Source organism: Canis aureus, chromosome 28, assembly GCF_053574225.1.
Source record: "Canis aureus isolate CA01 chromosome 28, VMU_Caureus_v.1.0, whole genome shotgun sequence".
Lineage (NCBI taxonomy): Eukaryota > Metazoa > Chordata > Mammalia > Carnivora > Canidae > Canis > Canis aureus.
This window is the reverse complement of record NC_135638.1, coordinates 16,611,483-16,627,436: the sequence shown is the minus strand read 5'-3', so window position 1 is coordinate 16,627,436 and position 15,954 is coordinate 16,611,483. Positions and strand designations below refer to the sequence as shown.

General features: G+C 34.8%; 1 long non-coding RNA gene and 1 pseudogene across 1 annotated transcript; both read right to left on the bottom strand.

Annotated features, from left to right (window-relative positions):
- Window positions 1-2,549: 2,549 nt before the first annotated feature.
- Window positions 2,550-4,284, bottom strand: LOC144300144 (calcineurin B homologous protein 3 pseudogene; annotated as a pseudogene).
- Window positions 4,285-5,170: 886 nt separating this feature from the next.
- Window positions 5,171-15,763, bottom strand: LOC144300191 (uncharacterized). The gene is made up of 3 exons (XR_013366779.1): window positions 15,610-15,763; window positions 12,076-12,351; window positions 5,171-5,824 (listed from the first exon to the last, which is right to left on the bottom strand). It is a non-coding gene; the product is annotated as an uncharacterized LOC144300191 (long non-coding RNA).
- Window positions 15,764-15,954: the final 191 nt, after the last annotated feature.

The window sequence follows — 15,954 nt, the reverse complement described above, 5'->3', positions numbered from 1 at the left end:
AAGTTGCTTCAAGAAAAAGAAATAAATAGGTGAGAGGAAATAATTTAGCTACCATGTTTTTATAATAAATACATACATGAAATGAAATATTTGTATAAAGTTCACAAAATGTTTTTGTTTTTTTCAGTTCAAATAAATCCTATTTTAAGCAGAGAAACACATAGTATGGAATGAACTAAATACTGGAGTTGAATTCCAACACCTTTTAAAAAAAATTAGGTGGTATTTAGTAAGCTTTTAAAAGCATCAAGTGTACTCATTATTAGATGCAAAGCTTTGTTGAATAAATGTTAAACCTCTGTATAAATCAAGAATGAATAAAATGTTTGTACATTCAGTTATACATTACCCTTTACAAATAATTTCAAAGCACAACATTTAAATTTTAAGGCTTTACATTTAAAATTCTGAAGTAGAACCAAAGATCATAAAGGTCACATGTCCAACTTATAATTTCTCAGTTTTTTAAAAATCAAGGTGCACTTCCAGTGCCCATGAGCTTTATTACTGAATAAATCCTTTTTCAGTTTTGTGTACTGATACACTTATGTCTCATGAAAGAAATATTTACATTTCTCTGTTTATGTATTTATGGAAGGAAGATTTCTGAGTTAAAGACAAACATTTCAAAGGCAATTGGAGTGAATAAAGGTATTTAAGTTATCATTCCTATGCAGGCATGCATATTTTATCAACACATTATTATTTCTCTTTCGAGATATCATTTTGACATTTGCATTCTGTTCTGTAAACACATTTCCAATAATCATTTTAGAGATTATTTCCAAGTTTAACCAGTTTCAATATCCATAATTAATCCTTTAATATGATGGATTTTCCATTCATTAGTTCTTTATTTTTTTACTATGTCAATTGAATAAGTGTATTAGTTTGCTATGATGGCTGTAACAAAGTACCACAAACTGTGTGTCTTTACAGAAATGTATTGCTTTATAGCTCTGGAGGCTAAGAGTTTGAGATCAAGGTGTTGGCATGGTCTGTTTCTTCTGAGAGCTGAAAGGTTCGGGTTTTTTTTTTGTTGTTTTTTGTTTTTGTTTTTTTGTCTCTCTCCCAACTTCTGGTTATCTGCTGGCCCTCTGGTATTCTTTGGTTTCTGATGTATTGCTCCAATCTCTGCCCTCATCTTCACATGGTATCTCCCTGTATGTGTGTTTTGTGTCCCAATTTCCTCTTTCATAAGGACACCAGTCATATCGAATTAGGGGTCTGCACTCCTTCTGTATGATCTCGTCATAACTAACTACATCTGTGATGATCCCACTTCCAAATAAGATCACATTCTCAGGTACTGGAGGTTAGGATTTCAACATATAAATTTTGAGGGTGATGCAATTCATATTCACATATGGTAAGTATATTTTTAATTAAAAAAAACTATTGGTGGAGTAGTATGGGTAATATGTCCTTTCTAGTCTTTTTCCAGATGAGAATGATTTTTAGTTCTTTCATATGCAAAAAACAATTTTTCTGGTTATAAAATTTTTGAATCATCCTTTGGACAAGAAAACGTTAGGAAGATATTCCCGCAATGATCTGGTTTTGAAGCTAAACTGACTATCACTTTGTGGATATTTTTTTTTTCTTGCTTATATATTTGAAGAATTTTTTCCTTATCATAGATATTATTTTTTAAATAAATTACCTCCCAAATAGTAAAGCAATTTAATCTCCAAAATCTGATGGCATCAGTTAGGATGATGGCTTTGCTATTGAAACAAATAGCCATAGTTCACAAGAGCTTATAAACACTCTAAAAGTTTACTGCTATTTTAGTTTTTATTTTATTTATTTTATTTTATTTATTTTATTTATTCCTCTGTTATTAAGGTTTGTCTCCATGAAGTCATCGGGGCCCCAGACTTAATCTAGCTTGTTATTAATCACCCTCAATATCTAGTTTTTGTCTTCTGGTCTGAAATGCTTATTCCAGTTTTTGTCATTTTATCCCCATTCCAACTACAGAGAGAAGAAATTGAAAGACATGGTAAATTTGTATTAAGGGCACTGACTAGAAGCTGTACATAAAACCTCTGTTCATATACTATGAATAGAAATTAGATGCATAACCACATTTAGCTGCAGGTAATCTTGAGAAATATAGCTTTTCTGGAGAGCCATGTGCTCAACAAAATTTTTTTTTCTATTAGTATAGAATAAAAAGCATAGATATTAAGGGCAATTAGTAGACGTGCTACAGCCTACACTTTACTCTCTTAAACATCCATTTGCCAACTTTTTCTCATTCACTGAAAATACTTGCATCTCCCACAGGGAATCAACCTCCATGTCCTATCCAGTTACTGTAACCTACTGAAAGTCTAGAATTTCTGGAAAATATGCAGTCCAACCTGTTAGGTCTGAATTTCATTTATCATGCGGCCAGGAACCTCTAAACTAAAAGAAAAAATTATGTCTTCCTCTCTCCCTCCCCCACCCACCTCCAACACACAAACCCAGTATGTAATAGAACGTGAACATACCAATAAGAAAACTTTCAGAGCTGTAGCAAAAAGACGCCTAATGGGCCTCAGCTGCTCCATGTATCTAGGAAGGTTGTCCTGGTGCAAAGTGCATTTTCTCTGTTAGGGGGGTGGTGGGTCAGTGACAAAGAGCAATGGTTTCCATGGCAATGAAGCAGATGTGCATCTTGCTCTTGATGTCTATTCCCTGCAAGATTCTTAGGAAGTCATTGAAAGTGACTGTCTCTTACACTTGACCATGCTCCATCTGCCCCATGCAGATGCTGGCTACCTCCATCATGGCCCCATCTGCAATGCTGTAGGCAAAATCCTCAAGACCTCTTTGACCACATTTTCATATTCTTCCAGGGTTATTTGGGCATTATTGACTAACTCATACATGTGGAACAGAAATCTCAGCTTTTTTTTCTAGCATAGCTGTACCTATTCTTCTTCCATAGTGGTCTGGGTAGGTCAGAAGTATGACATGATGGGTCAGGAAGTGCTCAAAGTTGATTTTGTGAGCCAGACAGATGGACCCTCTGCCAAAGTTCCTGTTGTCAAAGAAGTCATGGTGAATTTTGGATCACATCTGATTGAGCTCCAGGTCAGGGACTTTGTTGAATTCCTCAGAAATAGAGGGCTAGTCCATTTAGCTGCATAAGTCTCCACTTGAGCCACTGGATCTGGTCCAATGAGAATTCTGCATTGCCCACAAGCCCACTCAGTTCCTCAGACTGAGTGGGCAGCAAATATGGTACCCTATGGAGTGGACCTTGAGGAACAAAACCCTTGAAAGGGCCTGGAATGGCGTTGGTTCTGCAGAAGCTGGTCAGAACTTGAACCCAACATGTGCAGACACCAGGGCTTGGTCTGAGCTGCAGGTCAAGCAGTTTAGGCAAGAAAAATAAATATGTTATCCAAATCAGAAAAGAAAAAGTAAAACTATCTATTTGCTGATGACATGGCATTTTCATGTCATGAATTGCCTGAAGATTCCACCATAAAACTAATAAAACTATTAGAACTAATAAACAAATGTAGTAAAGCTGTAAGATGAAAGATTAATATAAAATATGTCATATTTCTGTAATACTAATAATGAACTATCAGAAAGAAAAATTTAAAAAAAAAACAGTTTGGTTTACAATTGTATCAAAAAGTATAAAAGACCTAGGAACAAACTTAATCAAGGAGGCAAAAGACCTATACACAAACTCTGAGACACTGGTAGATGACATTGTAGAAGACACAGATCAATGGAAAAAATATCCTTTGCTCATAGATTAGAGAAATTAATATTATTAAAATATCTATACTACCCAAAGTGATCTACAGATTCAGTGCAATCTGTCCCAAAATTCCAAGGACATTTCTTTTATAGAAATAGAACAAACAATCTTAAAAATTGTATGAAACCACAAAAAACCTTGTAAGGTCAAAACAATCTTGAGCAAGAACAAAGCTGAAGGCATCACACTTCTTAATTTCAAACTATACTAAAATGATATAGTGATCAAAACAGTATAAGAATAAAAACAAACATGAAGAGCAATGGAAAAAAAAGTAGAAAGCCAGGAGATAAACCCACTCATGTATGGTCAGTTAATTTACAGTAAAGGAGCCAAGAACACACAATGGGGAAAGGAAAGTCACTTCAACAAATGGTGTTAGGAAAACTGGACAGCCATATACAAAACCATGAAATAGATTTACCATCTTTTGCCATACTAAAAATTACCTGGAAATGCATTAAAAACTTGAACATAAGACCTAAAACCATAGAACTTCTACAAGAAGACATAGATGGTAAGCTCTTTGAAATCAGTCTTGGCAATGATATTTTGGATTTATTATCAAAAGCAAGACAACAAAAGCAAAAATAAACAAGTGGGACCACACCAAAGTCTGTGCATGACAAAGGAAATCAACAAAATAGAAGGCAATCTAATGAATGGGAAAAAATATTTACAAATCATCTCTCTGATAAGGGATTAATATTTAAAACATATGAAGAACCCATACAACTCAATAGAATAAAGGAAGAGCCCCAAACAATCTGATTAAAAAATGTGCAGAGAGGGGTGCCTGGATGGCTGTTGGTTAAGCATCTGCCTTTGGCTCAAGTCATGATCCCAGTGTCCTGGGATCAAGTCCCATGTCTGGCTCCCTGGTCAGCTGGGAGCTGACAGATAAAGGAAAAAGTACCCAACCTCACTAATCATCAGGGAAATGTAAATCAAAAGCACAGTGAGATGCCATTTCACACCTCTTAGGAGGCTATTGTCAAAAAGACAAGAAACAACAAGAACTGAGAATGTGGAGAAAAGGGAATCCTTGTGCATTGTAGGTAAGAATGTAAATTGATGCAGCCACCATGGAAAACAGTATGGAGGTTCCTGAAAAAATTAGAACTATCATATGACCCAGGAATTTTGCTACTGTTTTTTTTAATCCAAAAGAAATGAAAACACTAACTCAAAAAGATATATGCACCCCATGTTCATTTCAGCATCCTGTACAACATCCAAGATATGGAAGCAACCTAAATGTCTATTGATGGATGACTGGATAAAGAAAATTATATATAAATATATATATATATTATATATATATTATATATATAATGGAATATTATTTAGCATAAAAAAAGGAGAGTTTGTCATTTGGGACAAGACAGATGACACTTGAGGGCATTATGCCAAAGGCATAACTAAGACAGAGAAAGACAAATACCATATGATCTTACACATATGTGCAATCTAAAACAAACAAATTGGAAAAACATCCAAAATTACAGACATAAAGAACAGATTGGTGGTTGCCAGAGCCAGAGGGTGGCAGGTGGGCAAAATGAGAGAAGGTGGCCAAAAGGTACAACTTTCCAGTTATAAAATCACTAAGTCCTGCGGATATAATGTACAGCATGGTGACTGTAGTTAATACTGTACTGTATACTTGAAAGTTACTAATAGAAACAGATCTTAAAAGTTCTCATCCTAAGAAAAAAAATTATAACTTTGTGTGATGATGAATTTTAACAGGAGTCATTGTGGTTATTTTACAATATGTACAAATATCAAATCATTGTGTCATACATGTGAAACTAATATATGTCAAGTATATTTCAGTAAAGAATATTTGAGATTGTGAAGTGGGGCAATAAACAAATCCCAAAAAATCCCAAAGCTATATAGCTTAGCATCATATAAGTTTTTTTTTTCTCTCATACAAAGTCCAATACAGGTGGCCTACGGCTTTCCTCCAGGAACAGAGACTTGTAGATCCAGGTTCATTTAATCTCGTGGGGCTGCCATTCTCAACACATGATCTCTGAGGTCACTCTGGAACAACAAAACAAAAACCCAAAAAGCTTTGCATTCATAATACTGAAGCATGAGGACATGTAGGTTTCCTTTTTTAGATCGTGGTAGGTCATTACTTCTGCAAAGTATCTCAGAAATCAGAGGTAAATTATGTGAAAGTAGAGATCCAGGTATATGATCGCTGTTCAATATAGGTAAATTCACCATTTCCTTCAGATTATTTAACCTGGATGATGTGACATACTGAACCAGTCTCAATGATGACAACATTTGTCAGGTTGACAATATTCAGTTGACAATTGTCAGGTGATAAACTAAAACAAGATCCCGAATTTATATGACACGATATAGATAACATATTTTAAGATGAAGAGATAAACAGCTCATAATCACAAATACTGCACAGAAAGTTATTTGATAATTTTCTATAAGTGATAATACATTTTAAATAAATATGAGAAATAGAAGCAGATTGCAAATGGAGTACAAAGGTATTTCTGTGTTGAAACGTAGAAATAGTTCACCCTTAAAAGGAAGATCTTAAAAACACTATTTTGGAATTAGACTTTTATAAATTTTTATTTATGGATACTCGTTTCCCTAAGAATGGAGACCTCTATAGCTTTTTGTTTATAAATCATTTTGCTTCTACCTCCCTTTCATATTTTATGGCAACATGGTTAGGCCTCATCTCCTGAGAGAAGCAAAACAGTAAAAAAAAAAACCTAAAAGCACCGACTTCTCCATGCCATCAGTCTCTTTCACGTCTAGGTTCTAAGATTTCCTATCTTTGCAAACTTAGATGTGTTAATTAGTGTCTCCATGGATTGGAATGGAATACCTACCCTACCCATGCAGTCCGTTATCAGTCATTCTCAGACCAGCTGATTGGTACTGAACAACTCTTAGAGGGGCGAGCTGGAGGTAGGAGATGTTTCTTTTTGTATGTGTTCATGAAAGAATGGGTAACCTTATAAAAACTTCAAGCAAACCCACACAATCACAGTCTAGAGGTTGATTTTAGGGGACAGTGGTTTGAGAAATTATAAGAGGGAATTTCTTGCATTCCTAAGCCTCTTGGGACCAGTAGAAGTATGGGGACCCTCTGCCAGCTTCCTGAGTTTTGCCTGAAGATGGCATCCTAGCACTGGTTGGGGACAAGGACTGAATTGGTGACCACTGGCCATGCCTAGGAGCTGGGGCCCCCAAATAGGAAACCATTAGCCACACGGGCTGCTTAGTGCCCTCCCTGAGAGGGGCCACTATTTGTCTGGTCTGTCAGTATACTGCCTATGCCAGAGATGGAGAAGTGGGTCCTTCAGAGCTTTGTGCCGGGGCTGACTCCTAGTTAACCTCTCTTTTTGTTCCTTTGTGGCCGCACTTTTTTTTTTTTTTTAAAGATTTTATTTATTTACTCATGAGAGACACAGTGAGGGAGAAACACAGGCAGAAGAAGAAGCAGGCTCCATGCAGGGAGCCTGAAGTGGGACTCGATTCGGGGTCTCCAGGATCACATCCTGGGCTGAAGGCAGGTGCTAAACCGCTGAGCCACCTGGGCTGCCCCTTTGTGGCTGCATTTTAAAAAACAAAACCAAAAAACAAAAAAGAGAAACTTTATTTATTTAGTGCTTAAAAATCAACTATTTAACTCTTAGTCTTTGTGTGTCAGGTGACATATTTTGGGATCTATGATCACCTGATGACAAAATTACTTTGTTTATACATTTATTAATTTTAGAATGCCATATATTTTCAAGTAATCTTGATATACTCATCATTTTCTATATATTTTTAAAAGTTTAAGACCATAGTATTGTATAGTATTTTTTGTACATTTTCTCTAATAGAAAAAAATACATCGATAGAAAACTTCTTTCATTTACTTATGAATATCTATTGATTGTTTGTGTTTTTATATATAATAGGTGATCTTTATGGATGGCTTGACATTTGTTGGAAATGTTTTCATCTCTTGAATGGGTTGTTTTATTTTCATGGTAATTTTTTTTAGGTAAAATATCATTAGCTCCTCTTACTTGGGAGGTTCCAGGTCACACATTTGGGGTTTGTTGGTTTTGTTTTGTTTTACTTTAGATTTTATTTAGTCATGAGAGACAGAGAGAGAGGCAGAGACATAGGCAGAGGGAGAACCATAGGCAGATGCTCAACCACTGAGCCACCCAGGTGCCATCCAAGTGCTCCTCAGGTCACAAGGTTGTAAAACAGAAATCACACTATTTACATATGGCAGAGGAGAGAGGTAGAATTTGCCATGGTAGTACCTTAGAGTTCAATTTTCTCACGGGACTCTATGAGCTGTCCAGCTGCATAAAACTGCACTTGAGCTCTCCTCAGAGAATCTCCTATGAGTGCTCTGTTAACATGGATGTTTGTGTCTGATCCTGAGCCTTCTTGTGGATCAGACAGCCAAGAACTGCTAGCAAAACAGGAGACACTGGGGATCCTTTGCTAGGTGCTGCTGCTAAGAAAGCTATTGCTACAAGAGGCCATTACCCTTGACACCAGCCCTAATGGTTGCTGCAGAAGGCCTCTGGGAGTCAATGACAGCAAGGCATAAAGGCCAAAAATAAAACTGTCATGTAGGTAAGTGGAAGCTAGTATGGTGCTGCTGCTGATTCCCTTAGTCTCCTGTTTTCAAACATCTAATATCAAGGATCTGATTTTAGTTTTAATAAATTTTGCTTTCATTGTATTCTCATTTGAGTAACTTTTTCTCCATGAGGCTGTATGTAGGGGATGGAGGCATTCTGGATAAATAGAAAAATGGGGGGAGCACAGATCAGCAAATTGAGAAGTCTGTTTGAAAGTGTTTTGGCCAAAAGTGAGACCAACTCTACTACTAATCTCTTTTCCTTCTAAATTGATATATGGCATTGATGTTCACAATGTTATATCAGCAGCAGTTTATGATGGAAAGATGACAGAATTTCAGAATTTACCCATCTTTTTATTTACTTATTTCACATGACATTCTTTTTTAAATTTAAATTTAGTTTGCCAACATCTAGTGACATTCTTCATGTATTATTTTATTAGATTAACTTTAATCTGCTAGGTATTCAGTAGCATCCCCTTCCATGGAATCCTGTGATATATTGGGAAGACTGAATCTCTCACTACATATGGATTGGGAATTAATCAGTCATTTGAATCTTTAAAAAGTGTAAAATAAATAGAGATTAGAGTAACACTCCATTATTCACTTATTTATAAATCATACATTTATTGAGCGCTTACTCTGTGCTGGGCATTTTAGTAGATGATGAATAGAAGAAGAAATATTTGTACTCTCGGAGAAATTGCAATTTATCCAAAACCTCATGATTAAAAAGTTTCAGAATAATAAAATCAACATTAAAACATAAATACTGTACTAGATGGATACTTAAATGAGAGAACATTTAATTCTGTCCTGGAGAAGAAGAGCTCAGAAAAATAGTACAGGGAAGACACAATACAGTCTATAATTTAAAATACCAACTTAAAAGTTAGTTTAATTATGTGGGTTTATACTCTCGAACATGAGAAATAGAAATATAATAGTTCTATAAACCAAAGATCAAAATTTCCTAAATCAAAGAGAGTAAAAATAGTTTCAAAAATTGCTATAATGAGAATGCCTGAATCATGGTCCTGAATTTAATTAAAGAAGAAAATGTGATGAATTCAGAAGGCCAATCTGACACATTTATGAGTTCACATTTTAGACATTGTAGAAAGCCTATTCAGAGAGAGGAAAATGGGCACTTTACTGATGTTATTTCACAGACCTTTGGTCTTCCATTAATTTTGTTAAGATATCAGCATTTAGTCGTATTTTTCTCCTTTACAGTTCATGTTTTATTTTTTCCCTTTTAGTTGTTTTTAATATTTTCATTTATTTATAGAATTTTGGGTATATTGAAGCTAAATATGATGCTATTTATTTATCTTGTTTTACTGTTATTAGAGGTTCTTGACTATGTAGGATGACATCATAAACAGTGTTGCACATTTTTAGACACTATTTATTTCCATAAAGTTTGTCTTTTCTGTATCTCTTTCCATTCTAAGATTCTACATTTTTAGATATTATTTATTTCCATAAAGTTTCTGTCTTTTCTATATCTCTTTCCATTCATAGATTCCAAATACATGCATGCCAGACATTTTCACTGGGTCCTTGATTATTAATGAATCAATTTATTTATTTATTTATTTATTTATTTATTTATTTATTTATTTATTGGCCTACTTTCCATCATTTTGCCTCTCTGTGCTCCTATTATTTTCCAGTCCACTAATATTTTCTTCAGTGTGTCTAGTATGTTTTAAAGCCCATCTATGGAATTGACTATGATGCACTTTTCAGCTTCTAAAAATTTGTTGAAATCTCTTTACTCACTGACAAAACAGATCCTGTTCTCTTTATGTAAGTTTTACATTTATTAAAACTTTACGTAAGTTTTAGTCTTATTAAAACATAAGCTCTATAATGATATCTCATTTCCTTATGAGAAAAAAAAATTCATTCAAATGGCAGTATAAGGCTTTGAAATGATATTTTCATAGGTAATCTGGTAGTTTGTTGTAATGATATAAACAGTTTTTCTGTAATTCACTAGCATTTCTAAGCTTTCCATTGTCATTATTTCAATAGTCAGAAGTTGTATTTTTAACCTCCAAAGTTATGTTACATTGGACATTGTTGAATAAATTATAATACTCTTTGTATTCTGTTTTGCATGTTTGGTACTAGATATGTAAAATACTCTTAGTAAATTTTAATGTTATCTAATAGTATAATATTGAAAAGTACTATTTTGTGTATTAAATTTGAAAGTCTAATAATTTAGATAAGCAACATTTCATATTTTTAAAATAATAATTTGTGGTTTTTTTTAAGATTTTATTCATTCTTTCATGAGAGACACAGAGAGAGAGAGAGGCAGAGACACAGGCAGAGGGAGAAGCAGGCTCCATGCAAGGAGCCCAATGTGGGACTCCATCCTGGGACTCCAGGATCATACCCTGAGCCGAAGCAGGCGCCAAACCACTGAACCACCCAGGGATCCCCTAAAATAATAATTTCAGTGGATATGTCTCATTTACTTTTAAGATCTCTTCACATTTGTGCATATATATATGTGTGTGTGTATATATATATGTATACATGTGCATATATACACACATATATAATGAAGATTTATAATGTTAATAGCTAATGGAATCCATGGATAACCTTTTTCTTTCTGTTCTATTAGGAGAATTTGCTATTGTGCAACTTATGTACTCTTGGTCTGATCTAATCTAACACTTTCCTATCATTTTATCCTATGTATTTATTTCAACAAGTTTTCAATTTGAATATTATGTTTGAAAAGTCAAAGCATGAAGAAAATAAAATTTAGCGAGCATTGATTTAAAACAAAATGTATTATTTTACATTCCATTTCCCATTCCAATTCTATATAGTGATAGTAAGATAAAATCTAATTAAATTTGAAATCATATTTTCCCTCATTTACCACATTTGCATAATAGTTGCACTTATTATTTAGTCTGTATTGCTCCAGAACTTTAGGAACTCCCTCTGAAAGGAGATTCAGAACTGAACATGTTGCTAATTAAAAAAAAAAATCTGAAAAATTATTTTTTGTGCCACACTGTCTCTTAGATGTTATAGAAAAATAAGTCACTTTTCTTCTGACCACAAAGAGCTTACAATATGATTATGGAAATAAAACTGAGAGTGACAATAAAGTCAAAAAACTAATTCCAAAAGGATTAGAATCTAATCAGCTTCATTGTGTTTTAATTGTACTTCTATATTGGAAGAGCAAAATAGTAATACCAAGTCATATATTATAAGTATTAAATATATCTGTGAAGAAGTTGTGGGATTTAAACTTAGACCTTGCATTTCAAAAGACAGGAATTTATAATCTCTGACTATGTAGAAATCATATAAATCATAAAGATAAGACTGGAAGGGGACAGAAAGTGAAAGATAAAATAGTCTAGGTTTCTCGTAGGTTTAATCAGTACTCAGTTTATGATCAACTATCAGAGTGAAAAAAGTGTATATATGAGAATGATTAAAGATAGAAAGGTAGACACTAAATGAAATAATAGAGTTGAAATCTTTAAAAAGGTATTTTGCTCACTTCTCCTTCTTGATACCTACAAGTAATACTCTCTCCTTCCTAAAACTAAGTTAATGGCCAAAGGATGTCAACAGAAATGACTACTGTCACTTCTGGGCTGACCTGTTGGATTCCTGATGCAGACTCTTCCATGCTTTCATTTCCTTCAGAGTGGACCGTGGAGAATTGTGTTGAGAGGTAGGTGCCATAAGACTGAAGCAGCCTGGGATTCTGAGCTGCCACATAGTGAACAGCTGCTTTGGAGGGGTGCCCAGACTGTAGGGCACGTTGAACAAGAAATAAACTTCGTTGTGATGAGTCACTGCAAGGTTGTGTTCTTTAATAATGCTGTATAATCTAGCGATTTCTGATTGACACAAAAGAAGCAGTGGTTGGGGCCTAAGTAGAAGAAGAAATCTATTGAGCCTGTCTGAAGATTTAAATAAGTGTAGGGCTAGAAGTAATAAACAAAGCCACCAGAAAATGTATTAACATTCCAAATTATCAGGCAAACAACACAAACTTCCCTTAAAGTAAACAAGCATTGCTTATATCATGAAAGATTAAAAAGAAGCACTGGGAAAAATAAATGATATTATTAACCAAGCATATATATGATTTAAATAAATGTTTATGGGGGCTTATTCAACCATTTAAAATAAAAGACTCTTCGGGCATCTGGGTGGTTCTGTCAGTTACATGTCTGCCTTTGACTCAGGGCATGATCCCTGGGTCCTGGGATCGACCCTCACACCCTGCATTGGGCTCCCTGCTCCAAGAGGAGCCCATTTCTCCCTTTCTCTCTGCCTGCCACTCCCTCCTGCTTGTGCTCTATGCTCTCTGTCAAATAAATAAATAAAATATTTTTAATAAAATAAAATACTATTAGAAGAAAGAACAAAACCTAATAATATATTGTAATATATTGTATATGGAATACACACATACACAAAATAAACACAAAATATACACAAATACACAAAATACACACATACACAAAATACACAAAATACAAACATACACAAAATATACACAAAATAACCTGGAAGAGCCAAATATAAAAAAGATATAATTATTCTAGGAATATTATTACAAAACCCAGAAAGTTGGGTTAGTAATTTTAAATCAGCAGAAGTTAAATTTAGGGCAAAAATAATTAAAAGACAAATAATAATAATAATAAAATTTATAATGAAGATTCAAGAGAATATTCATTCACAAAATAATACAGAGAGCAAAATCATCAAGAAACCCAGGGAGAAATAGAAACACATTTGTAACAGAAATGTTAAATTTTTATTTTATACTAAATTAAATGATAAAATGAAAATAAATATGTAAACAATCTAAACAATATTATCAATATATAGTATATTTTTTAAGTTTTTGTACACTGATAATAAAAAATACCCCTTTTAAAAAAGTGCCAAAATTTGGCCTTGCATAATTTTACAAAAACTTAAATCAGCTTTGAAAGGTCAAACTAACAAAGTCTATATCCTTTTATTTAACTGAAGAAAACACAAATTAAAAAATAAAAAAAAAAGAAAACACAAATTATATAGGAAGATACAAAAAGTAAGAGAGTGCAAACCAAAAACTATATATACATTTAGCAACTTATTGAGATATATATCATAAAACTAACTCATTTCAAGTATACAATTTCTATGCTTTTTAGTACTTAATATAGACTGATGTAATAACTTCCATGAATTACTTTCACAGTATTTTTATATCTCCCCAAAAGATTCATGCCCACTTATAATCCATCCTCATTCCCATCCCCATTCCTATCTCCAGCCTCTGTATCTTCTAGTCTACTTTTTATCTCTATAAAATTTTGTTGGATATTTTATATAAATGGGACCATACAATATATAGTCTCTTGTGTCTAATTTTTTTTAAGATTATTTATTTATTTATTTATTTATTCATGAGAGACACAGAGAGAGGCAGAGACATAGGCAGAGGGAGAAACAGACTCCCTGCAGGGAGCCTGATGCAGGACTCCATCCCTGGACCCCAGGATCACCCCCTGAGCCAAAGGCAGACACTCAATCACTGTGCCACCCAGGGCTTCTCTTGTCTCTAATTTCTTACACTTAGAATAATGTTTTCTGAAGTTAATCCATAATGAGTATAGCTAGTAATTCCTTCCTTTTTAATACTCAGTGGGTATTCTATTATCCAGATATACCACATTTTGTCTATCAACTTATGGACATTTAGGTTGTTTTCACTTTTTAGCCATTATGAATAATGCTGCTGTGGACATTCGTGCACAGGTCTTTTTGTAGACTTGTATTTTCATATATCCTAGGAACGCTGGGTCCTTTGGTTATTTATGTTTAACTTTTTGAGAAACTGCCAGTTTCCAAAGTGGCCAAGCTATCTTACAGTCTTCCAGAACTATATGAAATGTTTTATCTCTCCACATTGTCACCAGTGTTTGTCATTATTAGTCCAATTTCATAAAGTTCCTCTAATTGGTATGAAATGGTATCTCAGGGATCCCTGGGTGGCGCAGCGATTTAGCGCCTGCCTTTGGCCCAGGGCGTGATCCTGGAGACCCAGGATCGAATCCCACGTCGGGCTCCCGGTGCATGGAGCCTGCTTCTACCTCTGCCTGTGTCTCTGCCTCTCTCTCTCTCTCTGTGACTATCATAAATAAATTTAAAAAACATTTTAAAAAGAAATGGTATCTCAGTGTAGTTTTAATTTACATTTCTCTGCTTATCATCTTGTCATGTACTTATTAGTTCTGATATGTGTTTTTGTTCAACACTACCAAGCATTTAATCCTGACATCCTGACATCATCTACCTGGAGATAACATCAGATGCCACAAGTTAATGGCTCAGTCTTATTAGTCTGATCTCTGCCCCCATTTCAGAGACCAAATGCAAGTCCATGTTGTCACCTGTGCCCCTGACCAACATGCTATAAATAAGAGGTTCCTAGGATACCCTCCTCAGGTTCTAATTTCCTAGAGAAGCTCAAAGAACTCAGAGAAACACTTTGCTTACTAGATTACCAGTTTGTAGAAAGATACAATTTAGGAATAGCTAAATGAAAGAGATGCATAGGGCAAGTTACAGTACAAGGGTTGAAAGAGGACTTCAGTTGCCTCCATTTTGATGTCAAACTTTCTAGGTGATTTCTCCTCTCAGCTGATCTCTTGGCTCAGGCAGAAGTCCCTGAGGACAAAGCATCCCTGGATGGGAACTGAAACTACCCCCTCAAGCAATAAGGACTGCCCTGAGCCGGCAAGATTTGCCCCTGACTGACTCCATGACAGTGGTCAACTTGACTTTTACTGCCTATCTGCACATTCCCACTCACTTGTGCCCCACATTTTCCTATATAAACCCGATGGTATATTCAGCATATTGGGAGATGGTTTTTGAGATGATAGTCCACTGTCTTCCTGGTGTTGACCTCACCGAAATAAATTCCTTTCTTGTGTCACCATCACTCATTTCTCTACCTTTGGATTTCACCAGTTTTGAGTGGCCAAATCTGATCTGTTTAGTACACCTGGAACCACGTGCTCTTGTATCCTTGTGCCCTGGCTTCCATCTTCTCTGGAAGAGATATCTCTATCATATCTATCATATCTCTAATCATATCTCTAATCTCTACATGTTCACCCACCTGGAAGCTCTGAAAATGCTTTTCTATTGGGTTTTTATAATAGCTTCATTACGTAGGCATAGCTGACTAAATCATTGACAATGGTGATTGAACTCAATTTCCAGCCCCTCTTTCCCCTCTCTGGAGGGAATGAACCTGCCAGTCCAACCCACTAATCACGTGGTTCGTTCCCCTGGCAACCAATACCCATCCCTTGGTTACCTACTGGCTTTCCAGAGTCACCTCATTAACATAACAAAAGATGCTTTTATTGCTCTCTTCTCAGGAAATTCCAAGGATTTTAGGAGCTCTGTGCCAGGAACAAGGAGTAAGAAAAATACATATTTCTTATTATAAATTACAATA